General features: G+C 36.3%; 1 non-coding gene across 1 annotated transcript; it reads left to right on the top strand.

The window, feature by feature from the left end:
* Positions 1 to 16,055: 16,055 nt before the first annotated feature.
* On the top strand, positions 16,056 to 16,162 carry LOC141654148 (small nucleolar RNA R71). The gene has a single exon (XR_012547715.1). It is a non-coding gene; the product is annotated as a small nucleolar RNA R71 (small nucleolar RNA).
* The last annotated feature ends 1,792 nt before the right edge of the window (positions 16,163 to 17,954 follow it).

The raw sequence follows: 17,954 nt of genomic DNA, 5'->3' as shown, positions 1-17,954 counted from the left end.
AATTTGGTAAGCATGGTTAGTCTCATTTGTTAGATAAAATGCATTATATATGTACATGAGGTTGTGCAAAAGGGTGAGTAAATGATGAATTGAGCATTATTATCATACCATAATTTGTGTTGTTTGAGAAGTGTACTACTTGAATGTGATTGTCAATCTATGTAGTGTTGTTTGGTGGAGGACATGTTGGTGTTTGCCATTGTTTGTGATACATGTTTGTTGAAGAGACGTAAGACGGTTGGGAGACCGTCTTACGCTTGTGTCGCCTCTTGGAGCTTCCCACTCCAAGAGGGATGTGCACATTAAGGACTTGAGTTTGGAAGGACTCGTGTGGTTGAGGCACGACATCTGGCAGGGGATCTGAGTCGCTCTCGGGCCCGGTGCCACAGACGTGTTCCGAGTACCTAGTTGTGAGGTGCGGTGTCGTGGGCTGTCCCTGGCACCGTTGTGATGGATGTGGAGCCATGAGGTATTGTGTATTGTTGTCATTGACATTCATTTGCATAATCGTATAATTCTTAGTAGTAGGATGACATAGATGAACATTTGTATTATTGAAGCTAACCAATGTTTTAAAATGTCTGTGGTGAACTATATGATGATTTCCGCTCATATGGGGAGCAGTGGTTTGACAGGTTTACATATTTGCATATGCGCTTGGGAGGCTTGGGAGCGGCCTTACATCGTTTTGTCATCATTCTTGTTGTCTAGTTTTTGACTCTTTATAAACTCAACTTTTATGTCAATTGGGTTGTAATAATGTGGATTGTTATTTGAATCCCACAACGTGTAACTTAATTATTTAACTATAACTTATCTATTTAAATCGTTGTCTTAAATTACTCTTTACTCGTTTGTTCGCACTACAAACTTGGGAAACCAAGTCTTGTGGCACTCTCATGGGTTGGGGTTGCCTTGAGGAAGGATCCCGACTTATGGGGGTGTTACAAAAATGCTTCAGGCCGGCCACTGCATTCTGTTTGCCAGCAGTTCAACAGTCCAACTAACTGCCTATTGTGACTCTAATTGGGCTTCTTATCCATTCAGTAGGAAATCCACCACAGGTTATTGTATCCTTCTTGGAGATTCACCTATCTCCTGGAAATCTAAGAAACAAAATGTTGTTTCTAGGTCATCAATTGAGGCAGAATACAGGGCCATGGCAATGACCACATATGAGGTTACTTGGTTGTTTCAACTCTAGCGGGATTTAGGTATCAAACACCTGGGTTCTGTCCACCTTAAATGTGACAATCAAGCTGCCCTTGCTATTGCTGCTAATCGTGTTTATCATGAACGTACCAAACACATTGAAGTTGACTGTCATTTCATTAGAGAGAAAATACAGCAAGGTTTTCTCACTAATTCTTATGTCAACACCAAAGATCAAGTGGCAGATGTGCTTACCAAGTCCTGTCCTATATCTCAACACAAAAGGCTACTGTCCAAGATGTGAGTTTCGTCAAGCCTCCACTCTCATCTTGAGGGGGAGTGTAAAGATAGTACAAGTACAAATCCAGGAAATTCAGAACATGTAAACAATCCAATGCTGAAGTCAAAGCACAAAAGTAGAGCTTATTCACACCTCAAGCAAAGACAAAATGATCCTATGTAATGTAGGATTGTGATGTGTATATACTAGAGTCAGCTAGTCATTTTGTAGTATTGATAACCTCTTTTATCCTCTGGTTAATAATCAGGTCTCTTGTACTTTGCTGTATAAAGCACAGCTCATGTGCATCATTCATCACAATTACAATTAATGAAAAATCTAATACAATCTTACTGCAAAAAAAAAAAAAAAAAAATCTAATACAATCTTTGCTCAACTCTCTTCGTGTTTTCTACATCCTACCAGCTTATTAAACACTTCAAATAAAGAATTACGTTCAATTCTAATTTCAAATTTTTAGAAATTCCAAACAGTAAAATGTTTCAATTCCAAAATTCAATTTTGATTTTAGGTTCTATACTTCAAAACATACCATAAGAGGATTATTGGTGGTGATAATTTAAAGGACGAATCAAAATATTCCAATGAAAAAAACGTATGGAGTGGAATAGTAGATTTGGAGGAGTAGGTTGGGCCCAAAACAATGATCTCAATCCGGATATTTTATGCTTTTTCCTTTGGCCGCATACGGGTTTGTTTTTAGTAATGTTTTACCAGACGCCATCCACTTGTAGTGACGTGGTCTACCTTTTCTACGTCTATAGATCCTCCAATAGCAACCCCGTACGGTCATTCTATTCTCACAAATTCTCGTGATAGACGGACACTATCCGTCTATAATGAAAGACGGACCAAATACAATATCACTTTTCTAATAGGAGTATAGGACAAACAATAAGTGGGGTGGTGGCCGGTGGGGGTAAAAAATGTCACTACTTTTATTGTATTTGACCCGTCTATAACAATAGACGAATATACCCGTCTATAGCAAGACTAACACTTCTATCCTTCACTTGTGTTGACACCATTTTGGGTTGAGGGTAGCGCAAAATCTCATTAAAGACGATTTATGTGTCCATTTTTAAATAGAAACTAGGTTTGTGACCCGTGAAATTCACGGGTTTATCTGTTTTAGTTTTATTTTTTTTATCGTACTGTTTATATATGTCCGACGAGTAATACTGCGTAACTGAAAAACCCTAATCACATTCATAATAGGGTAAATTAGATTTTACATTCTTTTGAAATCAACTTTTTAAAAATTACTCCCTTTTGAATTTTTTTTTTAAATTACTCACGTAAGTTGCATTTTTTGCTAAAATTACTCCCTCAAGTTGCATTTTTGCTAAAATTACTCTCTTAAGTTGCATTTTTTTTTCCTAAAATTGCTTCAAAACTAACAATTTAAGTAACTTATTTCCTCTATTTTTGAAGTCCCCCTGCATTTGTCTACATAGTTATACCTTTTAAAGTATAGATTGGCTAAGCCACAAACATAATAAGTTAAAAAACAGACGAAATAAGTCACTTAAATTGGTGTTTGGAGCAATTTTAGCAAAAAATGTAACTTAAGGAAGTAATTTTAGCAAAAAAATTGAAAGGGAGTAATATCTAATTCTCTTCATAATATGCAAAACCCTAATTTTATTTGTCTAAGTTAATCCCCTAATTTGATATAGCATTAGTAAAGTTAGAAAATTAGAGTTATTACTTAATCGACTGAGATTTAGTGTTCATAATTATGTAATTTGAAAGATTTGATTAATTTTGCGAGGAAGAGAATTAGAGAGTTTTTGTTTATTTTGATTTTTGGGGAAGGGTAAAATATGGAAAAATAATGGGAAAAGTCCATAAATGAGTAATGTTTGTCCATGAACTACGTTAATAAAATGCAAAAGCAACACTCACATATGTATCTACCACTACATATTGACTATTGAGTGCACCATGGGTTTCAAATGTAAAAATGGTTAAATAAATATGGCTAAACATTTATATCTCACTCTCACTCCTCACCTATAAGACCAATTAGTGTCGTCTCTACTTCTTACTTTCACAGCATAACTACAATGCTATAAAATATATTTGCATCTTCTTTCGATACAAATTATAGAATAAGACGGACTAACACGTAAAAGTGTAAAATTAGTACTCGTATTTTGTATAAAAAACCACTCGCTTATACAAACGAACTATCACAATAATTATCGATATTTCAAAGGCAAATATAAACCATATTTTTTATATTTGATGTAGTACATATACAAAATCAATGTAAAGTTCGGAAATGCCGAAAAGACAGCCAAATGCTCAATCATCACCAACAGCAATACCTACGTAAAATCAAGTATATATTCAAGATAATAAGGGGTCATTTACTTAGATAAGTTGATCATTATCATATGATTAAGTTTCGTTATGTGATATTGTCTTTAATATGACATTGTATATTTTATATGCTCCACATTCCTTGTCATTTTTTTCCCAAATTTTATTGCCATTTTTATCCCAAATTTTATTTACATACTTTATTTTACTCATGAAGAGTATGTAATCTTTTAACTACCACTCCCCTTATCAAAATGACTATCCCCCTACTCTTCATGATTAAAGGAATCGAATATAATTGTAAATTTACCCATATTTCTTAAATTCTCCCAAAATGAAAAGTATGACAATAAAAGTGGAATAAAAAGAGTACTGTATAGAAAATAGATATTACTGCTAATTCAGAGCAAGTTAAGCAATGAAAGCGAAATTGACCTACAAGTGCCTCAAAGGATCCCTTCAATTCCATGCATACAAAGAAGCAAAACTCATGAAGAACCATCATTGGGGTTGGTCGTGCAACCAAATCTTAAGGAGCGTGTTATACAATTTGTGAAACTGAGATAGCCTGACGACTAAACATGGTGAGCCACATGATACGCAAAAGTCATCATGATGGTTATATATGTGTAGAAGATTAGAGGCATGTATATACGATTATATATAGTGTAACCAAAATATTAGAAATTGACAAAGTTAACATTATCTAAAATCTAAATAAATATAAATAAAATAATTAAAGAATGTTAGATAATCATCACCTCATTTTAAGTGTAACCATCACAGTGAATTATCAATTAATTTGAAAAAGCTAACCAACTCAATAGCCCGGCCTCGTTTCGAATCCATACGTCTTCTTCATCCATTTGCATTATTAAACCTGGACAACAACAACGGAAATAAAAATTAGCGGGCATGACTATTTACACATTTTTTTCACCTTTGTCAACTAAGAACACAAGCTACTCAAATACATTATTGGGAAAACATAAAAAAATGAGAATAATGCATAACAAAGTATAGTCCCCTAATATAATCAGTAAACAATTCAATATAATGGCTTGAAATTTTGTCGGGGTTGGGTGTTGTGCTTATATAAACCTGGATAAGTTGGTACTAAAGGCTCCTCACCTCCTCTGTTAATTAGATTAGAAGTAATTAATAGGTTGGAGCTGAATAGTTTTAAGCATTATAACTCAAAAAAGCTCGCTGATTCTCAAAGAGAGCTTAAATGCACCATGTGAAGAGTTTCATGAGAAAATTAATTAACTTGTGCTAAATTGAGTCTAGTAATAACGCATAGCAGGAATGAAAAGCCAATAGTCCATGTCACATTTATATTTGCCATGTCATAATTTATTGTGCCATGTCACAATAAAATTTGGCATTTTAGGTACCCTTTTAATAAGGTTGTATAGATATGTTATTATTTACTCTTAATATTAACAAAATATTTATTTTTTTAATAAACGGAGTAAATTAGAATTATGTGATATTTATTTGTTGCTTAAAATATTCTAACAATAAACGTCGAAATTTAAAATTTAATATGAATTTTGATCTGAATTGTTGTTTAATTTATCTACAAGCTTAAAAGTCCAAAGTATAATATTTGTAATGCTATTTGCATTTAATATTTCTTTCTTTTTTTCTTTTTTACTTTTAAAATTAGAAATAATAATGTAAACTTTGGTGTAAATTTTAATTATAAATTATGAAATTTTGATGTAAATTTGAAAGGGATATATAAATTTTGGAAAAAAAATATATTTAAATTAATGTCATATAATAATAAGTTGATGATTTATACCACATTAACTCGCCATGTCATATTAAAATTTGACATGTCATGTGTAGTAAGTGACGTGGCTTTTTGGTAGTGTAAGGTGGCATTTATGACGTGGCATTTTAAGTTCCCCTTTTAATAGTATTATATTTGAAAGGGATATATAAATTTTGGAAAAAAAATATATTTAAATTAATGTCATATAATAATAAGTTGATGATTTATACCACATTAACTCGCCATGTCATATTAAAATTTGACATGTCATGTGTAGTAAGTGACGTGACTTTTTGGTAGTGTAAGGTGACATTTATGACGTGGCATTTTAAGTTCCCCTTTTAATAGTATTATATAGATATTTTAACATAAAAATGTTCTTTAAAAACGGTCACATCTCATCATTAGAAAATGCTTTTGTAAAGCCCCTCAAATCCAAAAATAAATATTTCTTATTTTATTTATTTGTTTATTTTTTTTTATTTTTTTATGAAAGTTGTTTTAATTAAAGGTAAACAAATAAGTGAGACGGAGAAAGTATATTTAATGATATCATCAAGAGTGTATAAAATTCTTCATCTTAGTTGTCCTGTTGAGCAATTCGCAATGCTAAATATTATCAATTGGTCTCCCTTGTGACGGGTTACCATTTGTGGCGGATATTTTGTGAGTTAAAATGGTAACAAAATAGGTTAGTGGAGAAAGGGGACCACATGAATAGTGTTGCAGAGAGAGAAAAAGTGGGTACTTTGTGAGGTAAAATGGTATCCGTCACTCAAGAGTGACGAATATGTGCCGTCACAAACAAGAATTTGTGAAATATTATTGAGCAAAGTCTACTTTCTTTGTAATCATATGTTGGAGGAACCAATTATTTTTATGAAAAGAATGGTCTTTCACCAAAATAAGTGATATTAGACTTGGGACATATATTAATTATCTATATAACTTTTTTTATTGTTCCTTCTTACAATTAGTCTCATTATAGACAAATATATCTATCTAAAGTGAAAGACGGGTCAAATATACTTAAAGTGGTGATATTTTTTTGCCCCACCATGCAACTTGTTGCTTGTCTTATGCTTAAAGTGGGTGGATATTTAACCCATTTATAACTATAAATAAAAATCTCCCGTCTATATTGAAAATTTGTGTCCTTATTGACTTATTATTGTTTTGAGTGTATAACCACTTCTATATATTGAGAAATTCACTCTCTCATGTATATATACAGTCCGTCTCATTGAAGACAGCCGATATCCATCACAAGTTGAAAACGGATAGTAGCCCTCTCACAAAATGCAAGTGGGAGGGCAAGTGGGGGGTATCTATTTCCCTCCACTTGCACTATCAATTTGCATTTTCTGAGAAGGGGACTATCAGTTTTCAGCTTCTGACGGATAATATCTGCCTTCATTGAGAATTTGTGATATATATATATATATATATATATATATATATATATATATATATATATAATGATTTTAGGATGAATATAGATTTCTTATAATTTCTAATTTATTTTAACAAAAAAATAAGTTTTTTTTATATCTAACCAAATGGTATTCTCTCTGTCCCAATGAATAATATACATTTGTTTTATTTTACGAGGGGGAAATAAAGCAAATGTAAGCTATTGACTAGAACGGAGAGAGTATAATAATTACTCCCTCCACACATTAATGTTATTCCCATTTCTCTATTATATGTGAGTAGTATTTTAATGAAACTAGTTTTAATCCCGTGCAAAAAAACGCACCGGTTGACTTTTAGTTAGTATGCTAACAATACGTAATATGTTGAAATAATAATTGAATTAAACGATGTTAGTAAAATAAATGTAAGGCAAGTTTGTGGTAAGGTCAATTCCAAAAAAATTATTGATTTCAATTTATCCTTACTGGTACAATTTTCATGTCCTGGTTATAAGATAAAATTTAAGTACACCATTTAATTTTGAGGTTTGATGAAACTATATTCATACCATTTTTATGGATTTTGTGGACTCTTTTTTTAATATTACTGATCGGTCCGTTTCGTGTTCACAATTGAATAGATGTTGTCGTTGGGTCACGTCCGAATCAAAACACAATTTATAACTTCACAAACAACTCTACAATTAGTAAAGAGGCAAGTAAAGGTCGGATCCCAAGGGACGGGAATTGAGATGAGATTTCTATTGAAACTAGTGGTGTCTTAGGGGTGTCACAATTTGGGTTGATGTAGAAGGTCACTAAACTAAATAGCAATGAAAGTAAACAAGCAAGATGAAATAGAAGGGTTGTAAGCAATTGATAAAAAGCACTAGGGTGTCATGGGGTCATAGGGGAATCATGGGATTTGATCATACAAACATGTTCTCAAATTATAAGCAAGCAATTATTGTTGTGATGGATTGAGTTGAGTTATATCTTACAATCCTAGGAAAGTTTGGGTCCCGGAGCCGAATCGATTAGATTATACAACACCTACAAGTCGACTTAATCTTCCCTACTCAACAACATGCATGGTCTAATGAAACTCGAGTTGGTTTATGTCTTACAAGTCTCATTGAAAAGATAGGTGATGGGTAAAAAATGCAAGGATTCATAGGCTCGCATTTCATCAAACATAACATGTGCATGAGTTGAGATCAAAACAAGCAAGCAAATAAACCATGAAAGCATATTAATTTAAGCATGAATCATTCCCCATGTTGGTTTCCCCTAATTACCCATTAACCCTAGCTAGGTGACTACTCACTCATTATCATGTTGATCATGCTAGCAAGGTTGTCAATCATACCAACAAAATGAAACATGATGAACAAATGAAAGTAATTAACACTAATTAAAGAGGGATTAAGAGGATTATACCTACTAATGATTCCAATAATAAAGCAAAGATAAAAGAAGTACTTGATGCTTGATTGAGAGGTTGTCAATCTCCCAATAATAACCCAAATAATCTTCAATTACCCAAAATAAAGGATGAACAAAAGAGAGATTAAGGAAATAAAACTTGTATTAAAACTTTATTAATTGTTGATTACAAAACTAAAGAGAGATTTGATTGATATTAACTACTCTAAGAATTGATAAGAAGAACATGCTCTTCTAATTAGACTAATGGGGTATTTATAGTGGAAATTAGGGGGATGCATTAGGGTTAACTAAGGGCTAAACTAGTAATTACACTTTTTAGATTGAGCAGGGAGGAGCCGGTATTTTTCGAAGGAAGGGCTTCTTTCTTTGTAGCTTGAGAAGACGAAATTGCGCTGTACTGGAATCCGTGCGTATTGGAGTCGGGACGGGCGGATTCAGGCAGGGGAAGACGGGCGTCTTCAGGGGAATCCGGACGGATTCAGTGGCTGCTGTCCGGGCGTCTTTGGCAGAAGACGCACGGATTGTGCTTGTGGAGGACGGTCGGATTGTAGACAATCCGCTCGGATTGTACCTCAACAATATTTCTTCTCCTTTTCTTCCCTTTTCTTCATAAAATCCTTGGGGATTTCCTCGGGGACTCAAGGATCCTTTCTCAACATTGCTCATCTACTATAATATGTACAAAGGCCTTCTAATCTTGTCTCTCCTTGATGCTTGGTCATTGAATTCGATCAATTTAGTCTCGTTTTGCCATGAAAATGCAAGATTCTTACTCCTTTCCTACCAAGGGATCAAAATCTAAAAGAATATGCAAAACAAAGAACTAAAGATAATAAATGACCCAAATATGCACTAAAAAGCATGGGAACAAGGCTAATTCGGGGGCTAAATATGCGCTAATTATGGTCACATCAAATATCCCCAAACCGAACCTTTGCTCGTCCCGAGTAAAGAGGTGACAAAGACTAGGACCATTATTTAAACTAACCTAATAACATAGCCGATATGAGACAATTAGCGGGTCTCACTCCGCCCCTTCAACTCACAACAAGACAACCATGAGGTAGGATGCCTTCTTGCAAGGCAAGGTGGGTCTTGCCAAAATGGCGACACATCCAAACATTAAGCACACAAAATCAAATAATGGATGCATCTACAAAAGAATAGCCACTTTCATCTAAGTGGCGGAAATTATCTACAAGGGAAGCAATTCAAGGGTACACACTCCTTCATAGATGCAATTTCTTCAAACTACTAAGCCTAGAAGGATACCAATAAATCACCTCCAAATTGTGTCAAGCTAGGGTACCTTTGTCCTCAATCGTTAAATGCTTTTGTCAAGAGTAGACTCCCTATGATGTTAGAAACACCGGAGGATCGCGGAATTCCCCCTCTTGCCTAGACAAGAAGAAGGGTCGTCCCCTCTCTACCATGCACAAAAATGGATATGATGGATAAAGGGATCGATAGTTTTTGAGTTTCATTTGGGAGTTTGCTTTTTGTTGTTGTTTTTCCCCCCAATTTCTTGTGGCATTTGACATTTGAGAACACTTTCTTGCCATTTCTTTTTTATTTTTGGCATTTCAACACTTGACAACTTTTCAACTTTTTGCATTTCTTTTTTGAACATTTTCAAAGTCACCCCATATGTAGGGAGGGTGCCTTATATTTGAAGCTTTAGGAGTCTATTTTTGTTGCTCCTCTTTTCTTTTTGATGCAATTTGCAAACTTTTTCTTTTCATTTCATTTCATTGAACTCAAATTGATTTCTTTTTGTGCCCATTCCCTTTGATGACAAAAATGTGGTAGAACATGGATGATGTATGGATGGATGGATGCATGGTTTCAAGGGTCACCTTGGAATAAACGGTAGCCAAGGAGTTATCACACCACAAGGTACTCTTGACTAGGCCTTAATCCATGGGTCAAAGGATACTAGCATGACATATCATAGGGTGTTTTACAAGCATTCTAACAAGCAAAGTCTTAAGAACAAAAAGCATCTACTAGGGCCTATATACACTTGTCAAGCTTCCCAAGTAGACGGTTTCACAAAATTTTTCTAACATGCAACTACATGCCATGATGCAACTAGCATATAAACATCCTAATGCAAATGATTCTACCAACTAATATGACATATAAACTAAATGCAATCCTAAGTTCACATTGTTATACCGCATTAATCAAAATAAAGCCACATAGTCATTAACATAAAGAGGAAAAAGGAGATTGGAAAGATCATACCATGCGGTCTTCAATATCCTCATGTCTCGGATGTGGCGTAGTCGATCAATGTGAACAAGGATAGAACAAACATATATACAACAATATATACATGACTACACTACAAAGGAAATAAACATATTTTTGGCTTTTCGATTTTCAAATTTTTATGGATTTTCGAAATTTTTCAATTTTTTGGATTTTTAATAAAAGTTAAGTTAGAATTCCCCATCCTCACACTAATATGGGTATTGTCCTCAATGGCCAAAATGATGGGAAATTATGCAAATATGATGCATGATTTCTACACTAAATGCAATCTACACTACATGATGCATGGTTTTTGTTTATGACGGAGAGGATAATTTAGATTACCTCCCGTTGTGTATGCATTAACTTCCCCAAACCGAGTTAGACACTATTGCTAATGTCCTAAAGATGGGTGTAGTTCATGCATACACTATGCAATGCATGAAACTAATTTGTCATTTTGGATTTTGAAAGTGAGAACAATAAAATGAGAACACCTCAATGGTACCGAGGTGTGAGTCCTCTATGGTGCTAGGACTACTCCAACAATGATCAAGAAAAATAATTAAAACAAAGAAAGAAGCAAACCTCAAGAGGGTAGGAGCCTCCAAGCTTGCTAATCTTCCATCATATCATCACTATCATCATCTTCCTCATTAGAAGTGGTCTCATTGCCACTTCCCTCTTCATTTGCTTCTTCATCTTCTTCTTCACCTTGCTCATCATCCTCTTCTCCTTCTTCACTTGCTTCCTCATCAATGTTATCATCAACTTCTTCATTACCAACAACCTCATTATCACCCGGAACAACCCTAGATGCACTCGGAAAAAGGAGTTCTCTATCCGCCCAACTAGGCAAAGGACATGAAGGATCAAGTAGTCCTTGCCTAGCCAAGTGTAGGAGGGGTGGATATTGAGCCAAGTAAGCATTTTTCCGATCTTCAAAGGCTTTCTTGTGCATCTCTTGCATGAGAAGAGTCAAATAATCATTTCTTGCTTCAACGCCATCGGGCTTGAACTCTTGGTACTCGAAAGGGTAGGGTGGTGTGACAATGGAAGAGGAGGGCATTTCAAGTTCACCCTTTTGTTGTTGGATAATGTACTCGGCCTCTTTTGAAAGGGGAAGTACATAGTTGGTCCGGTGGACGCTTAAACGACAAATCTTCGAAGGCAAAGTAAACGATCTAGCCTCATTAGTGAGCCATCCATACTTGGTGTCAAGAGGGTTATGGGCAACCCACTTGTACTTGTGTATCATAGTATGCATATCAATAAGATGACCACCCTCTTTCGCCTCATACTTGTTATCTTTGTTGAAGTTAGGATCAAAGTATTTAGCTAGAATAGTGACTAGGCCGCCATTCACAATAACGGTAGTGCCTTTCTTCCCACAATCAATGTTGAGCCATATATCTACCAAAAGCCTTAGAGAGTTGAAAGGCTTGGTGTGTACTCTTCCAATGTTCAAAGCCGACTCAAGAAGAACAAAATCGAGTTTGGTGAAATGGTTGGTATCTTTTCTTGCAATGATGGTGTTTCCTATGACCTTGTGCCATACTCTTATGCCCGGATGGTGGATTAAAAGAACACGAATCGCATGAAAGTCCTCAAATTTCCTTCCGGAAATCGCCTCCCAAAGAGGGTCGGGGTCATACTTTCCAACATTCTTAAAATAACTCGGTTCATCACTAAGACCCAAAGCTTCACCCATTTCCCTAAAGGAGATGCATCTACTAACATTAGCTAGACGAAACTCGAGGTTCTCCCTAGTCTCAACCTTGTTGACTTTCAAAGAACTCAAAAATTCTAAGGTAAGGGGAGGGGTATGTCAATTCTTTTGATTCAAACAATTTCTTCAACCCCATGGCTTTAAAGAAAACTCTAGTTTGCTCAAGGACACCCAACTTATCTAAGGTATCTTCACAAATAAACTTGGTGGATTGAAATTATTTTCTAGCAAACTTGGCAAAAGTATCCCTATGGGTTTTGGAAATGAAAGTTACCTCCGGATAGTGCAAAAGTTGATCAATTTCCGGAGTAGTAGATGTTGTTGCACCCATGGGAGGTTGTTGTTGTTGTTGCACTTCCAAGTTTGGGTTTGCTACCACCATAGCCAATGCTTTCTTTGCTTGAAGAGTCTTTTGCCTTAATGAAAGAGTTTTCGCCTTTGGTGCCTTTGCCTTTGTTGCCTTTGTTGCTCCCTTAGTCCTTGCCATTGATGAATTAACCAAGAAAGAGTGAAAAATCTTCAATTTGTAGTGTACCCAAATCGATTTAAAGATGAAAGGCTTTGCCTTTATGAATTCAAAAATCGACTCAAAGGTTGAAGATTTTGTGCTTGGTTTTGATTTTTATTGAAAAAGGAGTGATTGATTTGTTGTTAAAAGGATGTTTTGATTTGATTTTGGTGAATGTAGTTGAGGAATTTTGTTTTTGTGATGGAGAGGATGAGGGTTTTGATGTTTATGAGTAGTGTTATGAGTGAATGAATGAAGAAATGAATGTGGGAGGGGGTTTATAAAACCCGAAAAATTTGAACTGCAGGGGCAAGACGGGCGGTTTCTTCTCGGGACGGGCGGATTCTGCCTTTTCTGGGTTGGGAAAAACTCGCCTAAAGACGGGCGTCTTTCAGGGAAGACGCTCGGATTCGCAAACACGGGACGGGCGTCTTTGGTAGAAGACGGGCGGATTCCTTCACAGGGATTTTTCTTGTTTTCCTCAGCCAAAAAGACGGGCGTCTTCTTTTCAAGACGGACGGATTTTTGAAGACGGGCGGATTAGTATGCAGGACGCCCGGATTCGTTGACAGTCAAAAATTTTCAAAAATTCAGCTCATTTCAGGACGGACGTCTTTGGCACAATATGCCCGGATTGTCTGAAGACGGGCGGATTCTCCTGAATCCGCTCGGATTCGACCCCTTTGTACCCGGATTCAGTTCCATCCGTGTACAATGCATATCCCTTGTCATTCTTCTATTCTTCTTCATATCTTGTGTTCTTCATTGTGGGGGCATTACTAAGGCATGGATAGCCTAGGCAATTGCCATCCCCACACTAAGCTAAAGCACTACACATCAATTAAAATCATTAGTCCCTCCCTCACTTCTCTCAAACATGACAATTATCTTGAGAAAAGTATAAAAATATCCAAAAATGACAAAAATGCAATACAAGAATTGAAATGCGAGTTAGGGAGTTAGAAATATTTACAAATGGTGGTTTAGGGAGGACTCCACCAAACTCTCATTCTTGATGAGATGTCAAGGGGGCATGTCCAAGGTGTTGTTGATGTTGCTCAACACCTTGAAGAAATAATCAAAAGCTTGTTCATTATCGTGATAAAGTTCTTCAATAGACCTTGGCCCTTGTTGTCGGTCTTGATCGATAGCATTTCCAATGTAGGGATTAAAAATCCCTTCAAATTCGTCGTCCCAAAGACCACAAACTTCATTAAGTTGATCATTGAAAATCTCTTGATTTGATGGAGACAATTCTCCCAATTTCTTTTCTTGGCCAATGAGGCCATCCTCTTCTTCTTTGCTTGATTTTGATGAGCTTTGCAAGCTCTCCTTGTCACAATTCACTTGCTCTTTGAATGGAGCATCTTCAATTTTCTTCTTCCATTGGAGTTCCGACTTCTTCCTATCATCCTTCCGGCTATAATGATCAATCATGAAACATGGTTCATGCAAACGAGGAGCTCTCATAGTCTTGTCAAGGTTAAATGTTATACTCTCATCTCCCACTTCTAGAGTGAGTTCTCCATGCTTCACATCAATCACCGCACCCGCGGTGTGTAAGAAAGGTCTTCCTAGAATGATTGGAATGTTGGAATCTTCCTCCATATCAACAATGACAAAGTCCACCGGGATGAAAAACTTCCCAATTCGTATGGGAACATCTTCCCATATCCCTAATGGTGTCTTCGTCGATCTATCGGCCATTTGGAGTGTGACATTGGGGCATTTAAGCTCTCCCATCCCCAACCTTTTACTCACCGAGTACGGCATAACACTCACACTAGCCCCTAGATCACATATTGCTTTGTTGATCGTGGTGTCGCCAATGGTACACGGTATTGAGAAGCTTACCGGATCCTTTAGTTTTGGAGGTGAACTCCCTTGAAGTATTGCACTACTCACCTTGGTGAAGGCGATAGTCTCAAGCTTCCGGATCGATTTCTTCTTTGTGAGGATGTCTTTCATGTATTTCGCATAGGCCGGCACGTGATTGATTAATTCCGTGAAAGGAATCGAGACTTCCAAATTCTTCACAATTTCCATAAACTTTCCAAGTTGGTCATCAAATTTGGGCTTGGCTTGACGACTTGGAAAAGGAAGTCTAATCACAATGGGCTCCTTCTCCTTGACCTTGTCTTCACTTTTCTTTGAAATCTCTTCTTTTGATGGTTCTCCATCCTTGGAGTTTTGCACAATTTCTTCCTTATCACTAGCTTCCACAACTTCATCCTCAACTTGCTTCTTCGGTGCTTCATACCTTGTGCCACTTCTCAAGTGAATGGCACTAACCGTTTCATGTCTTGGGGGATTACTTTGAGGTGGTAATTGCCCCTTTTGTCTTTGTGAGCTTGAAGATGCTAGTTGAGTCAATTGGGTTTCCAACATCTTGGTGTGAGCTAGGATGTTGTTGATGGTGGTTTCCTTTGCTTGACTATCTTTTTGCATTTGAGTGAAAAATTCTTGTTGATTCTTTTGCATTCGCTTTTTGAACATCAAAACCTTGGTCATTTTGGTGATTGTATGGATTTTGATTTTGGTACCCTTGGTTTTGATTGTAAAAGGGTCTTTGATTTTGGTTTCTCATGGGAGGTGGGGTGTATGTTGTTTGAGGGTTTTGAACATTTTGGCTTTTGTATGAGGGATTTGGATGGAATTTGGTGTTTTCATTGTAATAGTTGGAATAAGGGGTACCACTCTTGTATGCTTGGAAAGCATTCACTTGTTCATTTGTTCCCCTACATTCACTTTGGTCATGTCCCAAAGTTCCACAATTCTCACATATCCCACTTGGGATTGATGAAGATGCCGTCATGGCATTAACATGATGCTTTGGTGATTTTGAGGCTTCTTCAAGTCTAGCCATTGCTTTCTCGAACTTCAAGTTAATAGTATCGATATGGGAGCTAAGTTGAGCACCTAATTGAGTAACGACGTCCACTTTGTGCTTTCCTCCTCTAGTAGCCTTGCGAGGCCTACTATATTGTGAGTTATGGATTGCCATCTCTTCAATTTTGCTCCAAGTTTGGTTGTCATCAACCTCGGTGAACATCCCATTCGATCCCATGTTAAGGATATTTCTTGAATCTTCATAAAGACCATTCCAAAATTGTTGTACCAAGAACCATTCGCTAAGTCCATGGTGAGGACATGAGCGACAAATTCCCTTGAACCGCTCCCAAGCTTCATAAAAAGATTCTTCATCCCTTTGCTTAAAACCCGTAATTTGAGCTCTTAGCATGTTAGTCTTTTCCGGTGGGTAGAATTTTTTGTAGAAAGCTAGAGCCAACTTCTTCCAAGAATGTATTCCGAGAGTAGCCTTATCAAGGCCTTTCAACCATTGTTTGGCGGTGCCAATTAGAGAAAAAGGAAATAAGACCCATCGAATTTGGTCTTGAGTTACACCGGTTTGAGAAATCGCATCACAATAGTCACAAAAAGCCTCCATATGAGAGTGAGGGTCTTCACTAGGCATCCCCCCAAATTGGCTCCTTTCGACTAATTGGATAAAGGCGGATTTGGCAATGAAATTTCCGGTTATATGTTGTGGTGTGGGAGTACTATTGGGTAGGTTCTCCTCGGTAGGTACGGAATGTGATGAAAACTTAGGCATTGTGGGTTGATTTTGGGTGGTATTTTGTGTTGGGTTCTCCTCACCTTCTCTTGCAAAAGGATTGATGAACTCAATAGTTGGTTGAATATCTAAAACCTCACCAATACCTCTCAAATTCCTCCTAGCAAGTCTTCTATTGGTTGTCAAAGTTCTTTCAATTTCACGATCAAAAGGTAACAAATCACCTTGTGACCTTCTAGACATGCAAAATATCAAACAACTTGAAAACAATTAGAAAAAACCTTGAGGAATTTTACTTCCCCAAGGCAAAGAAAGACACAACTAATAACAATATAAGAAAATCTAAATCAAGCTAACATCGTCCCCGGCAACGGCGCCATTTTTGATCGGTCCGTTTCGTGTTCACAATTGAATAGATGTTGTCGTTGGGCCACGTCCGAATCAAAACACAATTTATAACTTCACAAACAACTCTACAATTAGTAAAGAGGCAAGTAAAGGTCGGATCCCAAGGGACGGGAATTGAGATGAGATTTCTATTGAAACTAGTGGTGTCTTAGGGGTGTCACAATTTGGGTTGATGTAGAAGGTCACTAAACTAAATAGCAATGAAAGTAAACAAGCAAGATGAAATAGAAGGGTTGTAAGCAATTGATAAAAAGCACTAGGGTGTCATGGGGTCATAGGGGAATCATGGGATTTGATCATACAAACATGTTCTCAAATTATAAGCAAGCAATTATTGTTGTGATGGATTGAGTTGGGTTATATCTTACAATCCTAGGAAAGTTTGGGTCCCGGAGCCGAATCGATTAGATTGTACAACACCTACAAGTCGCCTTAATCTTCCCTACTCAACAACATGCATGGTCTAATGAGACTCGAGTTGGTTTATGTCTTACAAGTCTCATTGAAAAGATAGGTGATGGGTAAAAAATGCAAGGATTCATATGCTCGCATTTCATCAAACATAACATGTGCATGAGTTGAGATCAAAACAAGCAAGCAAATAAACCATGAAAGCATATTAATTTAAGCATGAATCATTCCCCATGTTGGTTTCTCCTAATTACCCATTAACCCTAGCTAGGTGACTACTCACTTATTATCATGTTGATCATGCTAGCAAGGTTGTCAATCATACCAACAAAATGAAACATGATGAACAAATGAAAGTAATTAACAATAATTAAAGAGGGATTAAGAGGATTATACCTACTAATGATTCCAATAATAAAGCAAAGATAAAAGAAGTACTTGATGCTTGATTGAGAGGTTGTCAATCTCCCAATAATAACCCAAATAATCTTCAATTACCCAAAATAAAGGATGAACAAAAGAGAGACTAAGGAAATAAAACTTGTATTAAAACTTGATTAATTGTTGATTACAAAACTAAAGAGAGATTTGATTGATATTAACTACTCTAAGAATTGATAAGAAGAACATGCTCTTCTAA

This window comes from Silene latifolia, chromosome 4, assembly GCF_048544455.1.
Source record: "Silene latifolia isolate original U9 population chromosome 4, ASM4854445v1, whole genome shotgun sequence".
Classification (NCBI taxonomy): Eukaryota; Viridiplantae; Streptophyta; class Magnoliopsida; order Caryophyllales; family Caryophyllaceae; genus Silene; species Silene latifolia.
The sequence above is the reverse complement of the archived record's forward strand: the minus strand, read 5'-3'. Positions and strand labels throughout refer to the sequence as shown.